The sequence below is a fragment of the Astyanax mexicanus genome, chromosome 4, assembly GCF_023375975.1.
Source record: "Astyanax mexicanus isolate ESR-SI-001 chromosome 4, AstMex3_surface, whole genome shotgun sequence".
Classification (NCBI taxonomy): Eukaryota; Metazoa; Chordata; class Actinopteri; order Characiformes; family Acestrorhamphidae; genus Astyanax; species Astyanax mexicanus.
Genome location: NC_064411.1, coordinates 27602184 through 27618647, shown reverse-complemented (window position 1 = coordinate 27618647; position 16464 = coordinate 27602184). Strand labels below are relative to the sequence as shown.

Genomic DNA, 16464 nt, shown 5'->3' with positions numbered 1-16464 from the left:
AAGAAATTAAACTCCCTAAAACTCTAAAAATGAGGAAGTAACTATAGCCCTTTGAAATATATTAATACTGTAGCTTGAAGTTTAATTTTAATGCACACTGAACTGAATTCATTTGTTAACCGCATAAAGAAGGAAACTGTGGCTGATTTTAATACTGTAATGCCTCTAATGTCTTCAGAAAAAAACATTATAAATTAATATTAAAAGTGTGTCTGACTTAAGGATAAGAAGGTATGCCAACAGCTTATTTAAGAGAATAGCAATGTTATTTTATTTATCTTTATTCTGTTTATGATAGGGTGTATGATAGGGCCCATATTCGTATAACTCATATGTTGCGTGTTTATGTTTTGTCCACTTAAATTACACTACTACATGTATAGTCACATGACTCCGCCCACCTGTCCAGTCTATGACACGAAAGCAACATGGAAGAAAACAGGCTAAAAAAAATTCTGATCATCATATGATCCAGAAGTGATCGGGTGCAAACAGAGACTTTCATGATTATTTATTTTATTGTTGTTGGGTGTTACGGAGATGGCCGGTGCATTTCTACCTTTAATAAATGTACCGAATTATATTCTATTCTTTGACCACATGGCTGCGCATCTATTAATTCAATAAACATCCCTGAATAATTGATGAGGAATATCAATGTTTAATGATCAGTTGATTAATCACTTCCTTAAGTCAGTGCAAGACAATAAGACAAAATAGACTGTAAGCTTAGAAGATGAAGATATCACAGTTATTACATAATTGACTTATTATCTTACCACTATTTTATCAATATACTTTATCATAATTATTTTTTTAATGGTGTAATTGCATTACTACGCAGTTATATAATAATTAAATTAGTGGAATAATAAGTGTAATAATATCACTAGTCGCAGTAATTTCTGTGACAATTTATCGTCCCAAGAAAAGGTGTTATTGTGACCAGATTATCAGATAAAGAATAATAAAGTTGAAGTAAATTTGCTTAGAAATTTGTATTTATTTTAATTTTTATTTCTAATTTTCTCCCATTTTCTCCCCAACTTATCTGACCAATTGTCCCATTGATTTATCTGCTACATTCAGCTGTATATCCCTCATCAATGGTGATGCAACAACACCAGGAGGGTGAAGACTAGCAAATGCCTCCTCCGATACATGTGAAGTCAGACTCCGCCTCGTAGCATCATGGTGCACTCGGTTCCGATACATCAGCTCACAGACGCAGCCTTGTGCTGATCAGCGCCATCTACTCACCCAGGGAGAGCAAGGCCAACTATGCTGTCTCAGGGCTCTGGCTGCTGATGGCAAGCTGTATGACCGGGATTCGATCCTTGGTTCGAATCCCGGTCATACAGCTTGCCATCTCACAGAAGCCTAAGACCACTCTGTGCTCCTCATGATAGCAATTTAAACGTATATCTGAATAATAAATTGTTCTAGAAATAGTTAAAATAAACAGTATTACTGTTATGATATCACTGATGATGATCTTTAAAAGAGAAGCCATGTTTTATTATTTGGAACATTCAGATTTGGACACAATCATTATTATTAAACGGTCATATGACTTAGTAGCTCATTTATGTTATTATGTTTTTCTCACTGAGTGAACACAATTGTGGTCAGCTAAATGTGAAAAATTGTGGTTGTCTCCTTATGTTATAATAAATGGAAATTGAAATTTTAATTTGCACTGTGTGACAGAACGGTTTGTATGTAAAGCCTGCAGACAGTAAGGGGATATTCTGCTGTAGTTACAGTATTGCAGTATTGTACGTTACTCCTCAGGACAAGCTTCTGCATTACATAATTCCTAATCTCTGCTCTCCTGTCTGTGTTTTGTAGGCATACCGGTTCATACTGCTGAGGATTACCAAAAGCAGGACATGAAGCTGAGACGGGTTTAAAATCACAGAGTGGTCAGTATCTGCCTCTTATTCATTTGATGTTACAGGTATAAGAGAATATATTGAATTAATTTTTTTGTATTGATTTTCAAAACCATAGTATTCATTTTCTCTCTTTTTGATTTATTCTATTAATTATTAGTTTACATGTACTAATAATACACTGGTATTTAAGAAGTGAAATGAAGTTATAGGATTTACAGAAAGTGTGCAATAATTATTTAATCTAAATTAGGCAGGTGCATACATTTGAGCGCCCCAACAGAAAAAATTACATCAATATTTAGTAGATCCTCCATTTGCAGAAATACTGTAACAGCCTCTAAACTCTTCCTGTAGCTTCCAATGAGAGTCTGGTTGACGGTATTTTGTGGATCATTCTTCTTTATAAAACATCTCCAGTTCAGTCAGGTTTGATTCAGGTTTCTGATCATGAACAGCTGCTTTAAATCACACCACAGATTAAAAAAAAATAATATTTAGGTCTGGGGACTGAGATGATCTGAGATGATCATTCCAGAACGTTGTACTTCTGTGTTCCTCTGCATTAAAGCTTTAGTGCTTTAGTAGATTTAGAGCAGAGTTTAGTGTTTAGGGTCGTTGTCTTGTTGAAGTATCCAGCCCCGGCACAGCTTTAACTTCAACTTTCTCACTGATTCTTCAACATTGTTCTCTAGAATCTGCTGATATTGACTGGAATCCATGCAAACTCTAACTTCTCAACTTTAACAAGATTCCCAGTACCTGCACAGATCACACAGCCCCACAGCATGATGAACCACCACCACCACCAGATTTTACTGTGTGGAGCAGTAAAGTGTTTATCTTTGAAAGAATGGTGTTTTCTTTTTCCTCTATGCATAAATAACCGCCTTCCAAATATTTTTTTAATTTTAGATTAATCAGTGCACATAACCTTATTCCAAAATCTGGAAGCTGGCTTGTTCAAATGTGCTTTAGCTTTAGCATACCTCACGCAACTCTGTTTGTGGCGTGTGCTTTTTTGAGAAAAGGCTTCTTCTGCATTAATTACTCTCCCATACACCCTCTCCTTGTGTAAAGTGAGCTGAATAGTGAATAGTGAATGATGTTGTAGGTGTTTGGAGCTCTGAAGGTCTGTGGATTTATTGACTATGACTGTTCTTATCATCTTTCTCCTCTGATTATCTGAGATTTTTCTTGTTCTGCTGCTTCAGGTCTTAATTAGAACTGTGTCTGTGGTTCTTCCATTTCCTCACTCTGTTCCTCACAGTGGAAACTCACAGCTGAAATATCTGAGATCTAAGCTTTTTATATCCATAATTAAAACCATGATGTTGAACAATCTTTGTTTTTTAGGCCATTTGAGTGTTTTGTTTTGAGGCTCCCATGTTGCTGCTTTTTAGAGAAGATGAGAAAAGAGGAGAAAAACTTAACTCTTTCTCATAATTGGATTCATATGTCAAGGGTCAATGAGCTTAGCAAACTCATTTTGTGTCCCAGTAATTAGTGCTAAAGGTTTTCAAATCAATAAAACGACAAGGGTGCCCAAATGTATGCACCTGCCTAATTTAGTTTTATTAGAATTATTGCACACTTTCTGTAAATCCTATAAACATAATTTAACTTCTCAAATATCACTGTGTTCATCTGCTATATGATATATTTAACTGAAATTGCTGAACCAAACAACCAAGGATTTATAAAGAAAAATCATGTCACTGTGTACTGGTAATATGCAATAAAAGGCATTACCACTCACAATGGACAGCACAGCACAGCACTGTGGGTGGTAATGATCGTGACTGGCAACATCTGGCTTGAATTGTCCATGTGAACAGACAAGTGAATCTGAAATCACATTTTCTTAGTCTTAATAGTAATTGTACAAACACATGTAATTATTAAATGTATTATAAGAGTGTTTTTATAATACTTGAAGGCGAATCATTTCCTGTCAATGACTGTCTGAAGCTTAGCCTCCACGGACATCTCCGAATGCTGAGTTTCCTCCCGTGAGATGCTCTGCCCGGCTTTAACTGCAGCTCTTTCAGCTGCTTTTTTTTTGTTCATCAGTTTTTCTGCCTCAGTTTTATCTTCAGTAAATAAAAGGTGACTGACTCAGCCTTTTGAAAACATTCCATTTCTTTGCCTTAAGATCCTCTGGGGCTGCTGTTATCCTCCTCCTCCTCCTCTCTGAATCGCTGTTCTGTCATTTTTGACTGAATTTCAGCTCTGTGCACATTGAAATTCACCCTGCGTCTTATACTTCAACAGTTACTAAACATCAGTCATTAAGTACCTTTGCCAGATTTACATGCAAACAGCTCAATGCTACCTCCACCATGTCTGACAGATAATGTGAGGTTGCTTTGGATCATGATGCTTTTATTTCCTTTTGTGTAATCAATTTAATCTTGCACAGCAAATTTCTGGAGTTCGAAAATCTAGAGTTAAACAAAAATGTGTGAAAGTGTTAAATTGTGGGAGTTTATTCTCCTACTTAAACTACGAGTTGAGTTGAGGGGAACTCTTAGGCGGCGTGACTGAACTCTCTAATGGACGTGTCCCCCAATCCTAGCTTACCATCAGTGTAAAGTCTAGCTTCCATGGGGTATTTCATGATATTTTATATAATGGTTGTTTGCCTAACTGACGTGTTGTTGGCTATAAGAACAAGTTACCATCTTCTGCACTGTTAAGTGTGACAGAGTGCTGGAAATGCACTGAAAACCGCAGTGTTTTAAAATAATTCAATGTTTTTGATAATATTAGTTTAATAACACATTTTTTTTTTCAATAATTGTTAACTCTGTGAAGGAGTTTATGATAAATTAACTCAAGCTGAGAGCTGTATTTTACTCTAGATGGGATAATTTTTTTAACTACCACAACAGTTCAGATTTAACTCCTGAACAGATTTAAAAGGCAAAAAACTCCCAGAAAAGAGTTACTTTAACTCTGTCATAGAGTGTATTTGATGTCAACCAGTGGTGTGAAGTAATTCCTTGACCCACATGTTGTTGTACATAGGACATATGCATATGAAATAAAGTAAATATTCCTTAATTTTGTATTTTTTTCTACATTGTAAATGAATATTGAAGATGAGGTAGAACCTGGAATAGTTCTCCAGCAGTCCTAAAAGAGTAGCAATTGTCGCTGCTTTTCCTTCACTCTGCACTCTTTCCAAATTTACCCCAAACTCACCCTAAACTCATACCAAACTTACCCCAAACTCACCCTAAACTCATACCAAACTTACCCCAAACTCACCCTAAACTCATATCAAACTTACCCCAACTCACCCTAAACTCATACCAAACTTACTCCAAACTCATCCCAGACTAACCCCAAACTAAACCGAAACTTACCCCAAACTCATCCCAACCATACACCAAACTGATCCCAGACTAACCCCAAACTAAGCCGAAACTTACCCCAAACTCATCCCAAGCTCACACCAAACTCATCCCAAACTCTTCCCAAACTAATCCCAAACGTATCCCCAACTCACCACAAACTCATCTCAAACATATCCCTTTTTATTCTTACCTCACCTCAAATTCATCCCAAACTTATCACTACTCACAACCGAGAACCTAAAACACTAACTCAACCTAAACTTGTCCCAAACTCATTCCAATCTCACTCCAAACCACATTCCAAACTCATCTTAAACTCAATTCACCAAAAACTCAACACAAACTTATCCGAACTTAGCCCAAACTTACTGCAAACTCACCCCAAAATCATCCCAAACTCATGCCAAACCTATTCCAAACTGATCCCAAACTAAGCTGAAACTTACCACAAACTCATCACAAGCTTACACCAAACTCACCACAAACTCATCTCAAACATATCCCTACTTATTCTTACCTCACCTCAAACTAATCACTACTCACAACCCAAAATTGCCCCACCTAAACTCAACCTAAACCTTTTCCAAACTCATCCCAATCTCACTCCAAACCACATTCCAAACTCATCTTAAACTTAACTCCAAAACCAAAAATTCAACACAAACCCGAATCCATCCCTAAATCATTCCTAACTCATCCCGAACCTATTCCTAACTCATTCCTAACTCATTCCTTACTCATTCACCCAAAATTATTACATGTCCCAAAACTGGCCAGACAGTGGAAGGCACTGTTTGATTTTGATGTAATTGTATATATGTTCTTATCTTATAGCTTTGATATCTTCAATATTGATCTACAATGAAGAAAATAAGAAAAAAATAAGAAGTAAAACTTTGAATTAGAGAAAATGTTATGTTAATATGGAACGATGTTTTTTTTAAGCTCAGATTCAGATTTCAGTGTGTAACATAAAGCTGTTACTGTCAGTCTGAAGAGGTTGAGTGATATTTATTTAGAAATGAAGAGTACAGAGAGAGAGAGAGACGACCAACAGGACCGCTATGATTTCATTCGGCAGCACTGATGTGTGTGTGTGTGTGTGTGTGTGATATTCAGTCAGCGTGCTTGAAGGGAAATGCCTCTGCTTGTTTTGCAGTGTGATGAAGCAGCAGAAGGGGCGCGATTTGCATTTTCAGTAGAGCACTTTTCAGAAGCGTTTTTTTTTTTTTTTTTTGGATGTTCCGGTGGAAGGCCATTACACAGAGAACGAGCACCCATTTCACCTGTGTCAAAACAATCCCTCTGCGCTGCTAATTAGCAATTCGGGCCAGATTTTCCTCATAATTGTGCATTTGCGCAGCTAAACCCCGAGGTTTTACACAGGTAGAAACGTATGGTCCGCCCTGCGAAACCATGCCGGCCCTGCATCTGCTGCGGCGTGATCTTTTGTTTAACTGTGTTTGTGGATCACGCAGCATCGAGACATCTGGCCGAGGTCAGGCTAGTTAAATCAGGGTCGCCGCCGGGAGCACTGAGCCGCCATGTTGTATTTAGAGCTTAGCGCTAGTAAAGTCTTTATAAGCATGTCAGATCACTCTGCTGTCAGCGGGCAGTTATACATCCACTCGTACACCATGACCAACTTCCATCTGTTTGAATAGGGTAAGAAAAATAATAGCAGTAATCTAATAGTCTAATTATCATTTCAGAACCTATCTTAAATCTCTGATAAAATTTGATTATGAGTTTGGCTCTATAAAACACACAAAAAGAGATTTCATCACCAAAAACTCATCCCAAATTCATTCTGAATCTATTATTCACTCATCCCAAACAAACTCATCCCGAACCCATGACTAACTAAACTCACCAAAAACTCATCACAAACTTATCCCGAACCCATCACTAACTAAACTCACCAAAAACTCATCACAAACTTATCCCGAACCCATCACTAACTAAACTCACCAAAGACTCATACCAAACTCAGCCTAGACCATCACTGACTTATTCCAAATTTAACTCACCAAAATCCCATCACTAACTCATCCCAAACTTCTCTTACCAAAAACTCATCCCAATCTTATCCTTAAAACCAAACATACACCCAAAAGTATCACTAACTTAACCCAAACATGTCCCAAACTCATCCCAAACTCACTTCAAACCACATCCCAAACTCAATCTTAACTCTTGCATAACTCATTAATTATATATTAATTAACAATATATACATATACAAAAAGACCCTAATAATACCCTTTATATTAAGTAGTTTGGCTGTGTGAGAAGTGTGCCAATTCCTGCTGGAAAATAAAATCCACATCTCCATAAAAGTTAAAGTCAGCAGAGGGAAGCATGAAGTGCTGTAAGATTTTGTGGGAAAACAAAACTGCACTGACTTTAGACTTGATAATAAAACACAGTGGATCAACACCAGCAGATGACATGTCTCTCCAAACCATCAGTGATCATCAGTAAATTTTACATTTCATTTGTAAATGAAGGGATCAGAGTCTGGAGGAAGAGTGGAGAGACACACAGTACAAGCTGCTCGAGGTCTCGTGTGAAGTTTCCACCAATCAGTGATGGTTTGGAGATGCATGTCATCTGCTGGTGTTGATCCACTGTGTTTTATTATCAAGTCTAAAGTCAGTGCAGTTTTGTTTTCCCACAAAATCTTACAGCACTTCATGCTTTCCTCTGCTGACAACTTTTACAGAGATGCAGATTTCATTTTCCAGCAGGACTTCTACACAGTTAATGGATTTGTTACTTATATTGTATATTTTTTCATACATCCACTGTAAATTTTTGTGTATTTGTACATAGAGCTGTTTTTATTTTATTTATATTTTTGTTCAGACACCTTGAGGATTGCTGCTAAATTTAGTTTTACAGTAGTATCTTATCTTATCTTATCTTATCTTGTCTAATGATGTAAACACACTGATGTGTTGAAAAGGGACTAGTTTTTTTCTAAATTGTCTCACAGGCCAGTGTCAGATTCTCCAGTGATGATGAAGTGGAAGTAAGTAAAAACTGGCCCAGTGAAGGACAACTGGTGAACCAGCAACAGGGTCACGGGGGCCCAGGGCTAGCCCATCTGGACCAGTCCCACAGAGGAGTTACTAAAGCATGAACTTCTAAAAAACGATGTCTTGTGGAGTTGATGCTCTTTTGGCAGCATGAGGGGCACCTTCACAGTATTAGGCAGGTGGTATTAATCTTATGGCTGACTGGTGAAGATGTGTATTCATTATACATATATGATAATCTATTTGTGAACACTGCAATATAATACTTATAGCTCTGGAAAAAAATAAGAGACCACTTAAAAATTATGAGTTTCATCAAACAAAGCTTAACTGCTTGAATTGTTGCACCAGGAGTGCAAAAGCATGAAGTTATCCAAAAGCAGTGTGTAAGACTTGTGGAGGAGAACATGATGCCAAGATGCATGAAAACTGTGATTAAAAAACAGGGTTATTCCACCAAATATTGATTTCTAAACTCTTTTAAAACTCTTATTTGGAATTTAAGAGAAATGTTGCCCATAGTTTCTAGAATAAAATGACAATGTTCATTTTAGTCAAACATAAACCTATAAATAGCAAAATTAGAGAAACTGATTCAAAAACGGAAGTGGATTTTTTTCTAGAGCTGTATATTTTTATCAAATAAATGGCAGGTCTAGCACCCCTGCTGGCTGGTTGCAGTATGATGTGTAGCTTTGCCCATTCCCATATGTTTCAATGACAAATCCTTTCCATCTCCAGTGTATAATTCCAACAATTAATTTTCTATGGGCGTATATTCCTCCCAAAAATCAGTTTTTAAGGCCTTTATTCTCCTCTTTTTTTCATTACATGGAGTAGCTGAATTTAAGTGGAACTTACATGATGTTGTAACATCTGTCAGATCTGTCGTACCTACTAGGAATCTGGGGGGAACTACTCTGCTTCTGGTCTTTCAGGCTCTTTCAAACTCAATGAAGGCAGTCTGAGACATGCTTGATTTGTGTCCTACCAAGTGAGCTGGCATGTCTGGCTTCGCCTCTTGTCTCTACTGTGTAGTCTTTGGCTTCAAATTAGACAAAATGGTGAACATTTCTGGCTTCATTTCTATAGAACAGAAGGTTGGGAATGGAACTATGGCGCCCATGTTTTCTTCAGTCATTACAGTGAAAATCAATGCCAGATTGATTTCCTCAAGGCTAGTAATGGACAGAAGCCATTAGAATTAGTATATTCACTGATTAATTATTACAGTTATGATTAAAGAAATGTTGAAGTAGTATGGTTGTTATTATGTTATTATAAGTTTTTTTTTTCTTTTCTGACCAAGCTGATGTCATTTCCTCTTTTCAGAATGAACAGGTGCCACATGGGAATCTATTCTGGGAAAGATCGATTTCAAATTGATTAGCCTGACCCCAGTAGGGGGCTAATGGGCAGTGGCTCCTGGTTCGTGTGTCCAGCACTAATTTATTATTAAAATCTCGCTGAAGAAAATCAGTGCTAGTAAGATTATTAATTACTGTGATCAGTCATTTCCTTTTCCCGGCCGTTGTCATGTCCTCTTTAGAAAATGAACATGTGGCACACAGGAATCTATTCTTGTAAAAAATCAATCCCAAATCGATTAGTTTTCTGTCTTAGTATTTTATATAGCTGTGCTTATAATGATGTATAATAATGGCTATAGAATATAAGGAGGAATAAGTGTCTGTATTTGTATTTATGTTTAATTAAGCTTGGAAATTTGCTCAGTTTTGCCCATTTTTACCATTTTTTCTCATGGGCAGAGTAAAGCTACCAGCTCTAGTACAGCCTTTTTGTGTCCAAGATGTAAAAAAAAAATGCTGAATTCAGACATTAAAACTGCTATAAAGATATGGGGCCCTCCTTTATCGATCTGTAGGCAAACCATCAACTGCACGTGTCAACTGCAGTGTGTCTTTGCTATTGTAACGACAGGAAAAGTACAGCTTGCGCAGCTTAAAACACACAAATGGCATGTCTCTTAATAATAATTATGTTAATTAATGATTGATTGGTGTGTTTTGGATGTAACATGAAAAAAAACAATCAGTGTGTCACTTGCCATTCCCTTTAAGAGCCAGGTGTGCTCCTGTGTTTTCCGTTGCCAAGATAGCAATACGCCAGAAATTTAGCTGCACACAACTCATGTTCTCATGTTCTCATGCTCATTACCGTGCTCATTAAGATACATATATTCACAAGCTCTGTTGCTATTTAAATGACGCAGGCATTAAAATAGACTGTTAGTGGGGTGTAATATAGCAATAAGCATCACAATGCACCTTGCTCTGGGTGTAAGATAGGGCCCATGAAATTTTATTCACTATTTTTTCTTTGCGGGTGTATTTCACAGATTTTCAAATGGTGCGCACCAAAGCTATAAGTGCTGCTTAAACTCCAGCTTTTATTATATTTTATTAATTAATGATATAATTAAAAATATCGCCCTACTTGTAGTCTTTCGTAATCACTAACATTATGACAGCATAATGTAACTGAGTGTATGTATATTTTGGACCCTGTACGCTCATAAAGTCTGTGTAGTTCTTTAGTTTGTGTACATTTTTTGCTGCGTAGATATGGTTAAGGCTTTGCAACGCAATGCAATGCTATATTAATGTGCTCACTTGCGTTTAGGTCATAGTATTTTTTTTTTATATATATATATTTTATATGTGTAATTAATTTAAAAAAGTGCAGTTTGCTTATATTTATTTTTCTATTATGTAATAGCTTAGGTTTGTGTGATATATATTTAAGATAAAATCCATGTGATGGATATGATTATACTATATAAATAATATGACTGATCTGAGAGAATCTGAAGTAGGTAAAGCCACTTCCCGATGTGATCCTGAAAGCAGTGGAATATTAATAATATGTGTTATGTGTTGTGATTGGCCATTTCCTTCTTCATCCTGCGTTTGTGTTTCTTCTGTAGAAAATGAGGAAGTGAGCCTCAGGAACCTGTTCTGTTGAAAATCAATCTGGAATCGATTAGCTTGGCTGCAGTAATGGACAGTGGCTCCTGGGTTAGAATTTTATACGGATGTGGCCACCGCTGATTTATTTTAAAGTCCAGTTAAACCATCAGCCAGCTGTAAACGCTGCTGCTGCTTCTGTCACAAATTGATAATAATGGACACTGGCTCTTTGTTACAATTTGAGGCAACACTGTACTGTAGGCCAGGCTTTATAACGCTACATAAGGGCTACATAAACAAGTGAGATAAACCTATACATGCAGTTATAAAGCCTTATTTCAGAGTAGTATAAGTCTGTCAGGGGGGTATTTTAAATTTAGCTCCTTCAACTTCACACACACACTCATCTTTTGGTCTCGTTACACTCTCCTCTTTTGATGTTGTGTTCATAACACTCTCATCTTTTGATGTTGTGTTCGTAACACTCTCATCTTTTGATGTTGTGTTTATAACACTCAGATCTTTTTGTGTAGTGTTCGTAACACTCTCATCTTTTGATGTTTTGTTTGTAACGCTCTCATCTTTTGATGTTGTGTTCATAACACTCTCATCTTTTGATGTTGTGTTCGTAACACTCTCATCTTTTGATGTTGTGTTCGTAACACTCTCATCTTTTGATGTTGTGTTTATAACACTCAGATCTTTTTGTGTAGTGTTCGTAACACTCTCCTCTTTTGATGTTGTGTTCATAACACTCATCTTTTGATGTTGTGTTCATAACACTCTCATCTTTTGATGTTGTGTTCGTAACACTCTCATCTTTTGATGTTGTGTTTATAACACTCAGATCTTTTTGTGTAGTGTTCGTAACACTCTCATCTTTTGATGTTTTGTTTGTAACGCTCTCATCTTTTGATGTTGTGTTCATAACACTCTCATATTTTGATGTTGTGTTTGTAACACTCTCCTCTTTTGATGTTTTGTTTGTAACACTCTCATCTTTTGATGTTGTGTTCATAACACTCTCATCTTTTGATGTTGTGTTCATAACACTCTCATCTTTTGATGTAGTGTTTATAACTCTCATCTTTTTGTGTAGTGTTCGTAACACTCTCATCTTTTGATGTTGTGTTCATAACACTCTCATCTTTTGATGTTGTGTTCATAACACTTTCATCTTTTGATGTTGTGTTCGTAACACTCTCATCTTTTGATGTTGTGTTTATAACACTCAAATCTTTTTGTGTAGTGTTCGTAACACTCTCATCTTTTTATGTTTTGTTTGTAACACTCTCATCTTTTGATGCTGTGTTCATAACACTGATCTTTTTGTGTAGTGTTTATAACGCTCAGATCTTTTTGTGGGGTGTTTATAACACTCAGATCTTTGTGTATAGGGTTCGTAACACTTAGGTCTTTTTGTGTAGTGTTTATAACACTCATATCTTTTTGTGAGGTGTTCATAACACTAAGATCTTTTTGTGGGGTGTTTATAACACTCAAATCTTTTTGTGTAGTGTTTATAACACTCTCATCTTTTGATGTTGTGTTCATAACACTCTCATCTTTTGATGTTGTGTTCATAACACTCTCATCTTTTGATGTAGTGTTCGTAACACTCTCATTTTTTGATGTTGTGTTTATAACACTCAGATCTTTTTGTGTAGCTTTCTTAACACTCTCATCTTTTGATGTTTTGTTTGTAACACTCTCATCTTTTGATGCTGTGTTCATAACACTTTGATCTTTTTGTGTAGTGTTTATAACACTCAGATCTTTTTGTGGGGTGTTTATAACACTCAGATCTTTGTGTATAGGGTTCGTAACACTTAGGTCTTTTTGTGTAGTGTTTATAACACTCATATCTTTTTGTGAGGTATTCATAACACTAAGATCTTTTTGTGGGGTGTTTATAACACTCAAATCTTTTTGTGTAGTGTTTATAACACTCTCATCTTTTGATGTTGTGTTCATAACACTCTCATCTTTTGATGTGTTCATAACACTCTCATCTTTTGATGGAGTGTTCGTAACACTCTCATCTTTTGATGTTGTGTTTATAACACTCAAATCTTTTTGTGTAGTGTTTATAACACATAGTTCTTTTTGTGTGGTGTTCATAACACTTTTATCTTTTTGTGTAGTGTTTATTACACTTAGATCTTTTTGTGGGGTGTGTATAACACTCAGATCTTTTTGGGTAGTGTTCATAACACTTTCATCTTTTTGTGTAGTGTTTATAACACTCAGATCTTTTTGTATAGTATTTATAACACTCATATCTTTTTGTGTAGTGTTTATTACACTTAGATCATTTTGTGGGGTGTTTATAACACTCAGATCTTTTTGTGTAGTGTTTATAACACTCAAATCTTTTTGGGTAGTGTTCATAACACATATTTCCTTTTGTGTGGTGTTCATAACACTTTGATCTTTTTGTGTAGTGTTTATTACACTTTGATCTTTTTGTGTTGTGTTTATAACACTCAGATCTTTTTGTATAGTCTTTATAACTTTCTTTTTATGCATTGTTTATAACACTCAGGTCTTGATGTTTTGTTTGTAACACTCTCATCTTTAATGCTGTGTTCGTAGCACTTTGATCTTTTTGTGAAGTGTTTATAACACTCAGATCTATTTGTGTTGTGTTCATAACACTTTGATCTTTTTGTGTAGTGTTTATTACACTTAGATCTTTTTGTGGGGTGTGTATAACACTCAGATATTTTTGTGTAGTGTTTATAACTTTCTTTTTATGCATTGTTTATAACACTCAGGTCTTGATGTTTTGTTTGTAACGCTCTCATCTTTTAATGCTGTGTGCGTAACACTTTGATCTTTTTGTGTTGTGTTCATAACGCTCAGATCCTTTTGTATAGTGTTTATAACACAGATCTTTTTGTGAGGTGTTTATAACACTCAGATCTTTTTGTGGGGTGTTTATAACACTCAGATCTTTTTGAGTAGTGTTGATAACACTCAGATCTTTGTGTGTAGTGTTTATCACACTTAGATCTTTTTGTGGGGTGTTTATAACACTCAGATCTTTTTGTGAGGTGTTTATAACACTCAGACCTTTTTGTGTAGTGTTCATAACGCTAGGATCTTTTTGTGCAGTGTTTTTATCACTCAGATCTTTTTGTATAGCGTTTTGTACTTGTAACACACTGTTTTCTATTCTATGAGCCCTTAATCATAATGAATTGTTCATTTCTATGCAGGGTGATGTCATTTGTCTTTCAGAAATCAAATAAACGTCACATGAGAGCCATTTTTTAACTCTGTTACAAATTGATTATCTTGGAGCTTTTACTGGACAGTGATTTATGATTGAAGGCTGATGGGTAAATTAGAAGTACCCTGATTATTATTAATTATTAGTATTATTATTGGCTTTTTGGCTATTTTCTTATGGGAGCCGATGGAATTTCTTCTTTTCAGAGGAATCTGTTGTGTTATAAATCAGTTGTAAATGATAATAGACAGCGGGTGCAGGTGCTGGGTCGTGGAGGACTGTATATGGATGTGTACTGCAGTGATGTGTGATTTACAGGCTTGTTAACTGGGCTTTATAGGGGGTTTCAGGGACGTAAGCACATTATTTTAATGCATCTGTATCAGCAGCAAACTGCTGAAATTTGCTGAGAGAGAAATTTGCCTTTTAGAAACATCGGACCCCATTATAACAGATGCAAGTAAACATAAATGCAGTAAAAAGAAGGAAGAACATCTCATTCTGAAGAAAGTAGTAGAGAACTTATGAGATACACAGTGTCCATTTCTTGCTTTTAGACTTTACACACTGAAATTCCTCCGGATTCCTTGAGTATTTTAATGATATTATGGGCTGTGGAGGGAGAAATACAGAAATCCCTTTCAGTCTTTCTTTGAGGAACGTTGTTTTTACAATTTTTAACAGCTTTCTGACAATTTTTAACAGCTTTCTGTGTTTTTGTACCTAATCATAATTAAAATTACCTGTTTGAAATCACACACACACACACACACACACACACACACACACATATATATATATATATAAAATTTATTTCCTCATTATTGTCCCTAAATCCCTCAACCTTTCCCCAACTTTATTTACTACATGTTGCAGGTCTAAAATCCAGTAAAGGATGTTTATTAATAATAAATGGAATGAAGATGATCAGATAAAACATAAAATACTTTTCGTTCACACTCTCTACAATCAAATAAAGTCAAATGAAATGTAATAAACACTCAATTCCTCTGATTCAGGGTTTTACTAGTCCCTCCCGAGAGCACTAGAGATGTTATAATGAACACAGTGCTGTGAAAGCACCCTTTTTTGAATGAATTATATTCGTATTAATTCTACTTTTACTGAATAAATAAATACGTACTGCCCAGAAAAGCCTTTTTGTATTTTAATTATTTACTCCTGAGTGTACCTATCCAGAAAAAAAAATAGATTTAATATATATACTAATTAAAATACTAGTATATACTTGTATGTTTGAGGGGAGAATACATAGTAAATTCTATAGAGGAAATTTGTTTATTATATTATAATCATCTTGGCTTGGTTGTAAGGAATTTTGAATTAAACCTTAATTAGCTGAATATAACAACCTGTAGTTGGTTTCTGAAGTTTGTTTGTTTGATGGGTTTCTCCCTCTGTTTGGTTTGGTTTCACACAGGCATAAACCTAAACACACCAAAATACACACCAATAAACCACATAAGCACATTCTCTCCTCTGATTGGTCAGAGCGGTCTGGCGCAAGAGCAAAAAAGTAAATATAGTGAGAAAGAAGATTCTGTGTTTCAGGGTGTATATCTGTGTAGTGTGAATCTGCTTTAACACAGAAGACTCAAAATTTGCAGCTGCACTTTCACTTGCATTTTCAATGGGATGTGCAACAGAGATGGGAGCAGTGAATGCTGCATGTACATCGCCCTTAGTGTGTAAACAGCATGGAGCAGCAGAGACAGATTGAATCGAGACCAGATCACATTCTCACCACAAGCAAACCACTCTACAAAAAAATCAGCGTGTTGGCGGGGGCTAGGTAAATTACGGTGGAAGTTGGGGGCAAAATTAATTGCATTAAAAAAATTATAACACGTCACTGATTCCAAATTAATCATGTGCAATATACACTGCTCAAAAAAATAAAGGGAACACTCAAATAACACATCCTAGATCTGAATGAATGAAATATTCTCATTGAATACTTTGTTCTGTACAAAGTTGAAT

The 16464-nt window shown here is 35.8% G+C and overlaps 1 protein-coding gene across 16 annotated transcripts in view; it reads left to right on the top strand.

Moving 5' to 3' along the window:
- ptprsb (protein tyrosine phosphatase receptor type Sb) overlaps positions 1-16464 on the top strand; it is a 281301-nt gene that overhangs the window by 52200 nt on the left and 212637 nt on the right. For all 16 annotated transcript variants that reach the window (XM_049478946.1, XM_049478941.1, XM_049478945.1 and 13 more), the window contains exon 2: positions 1852-1925. The gene's annotated coding sequence lies outside the window, so the exon portion shown is untranslated. The remainder of the gene's footprint in view (positions 1-1851; positions 1926-16464) is intronic.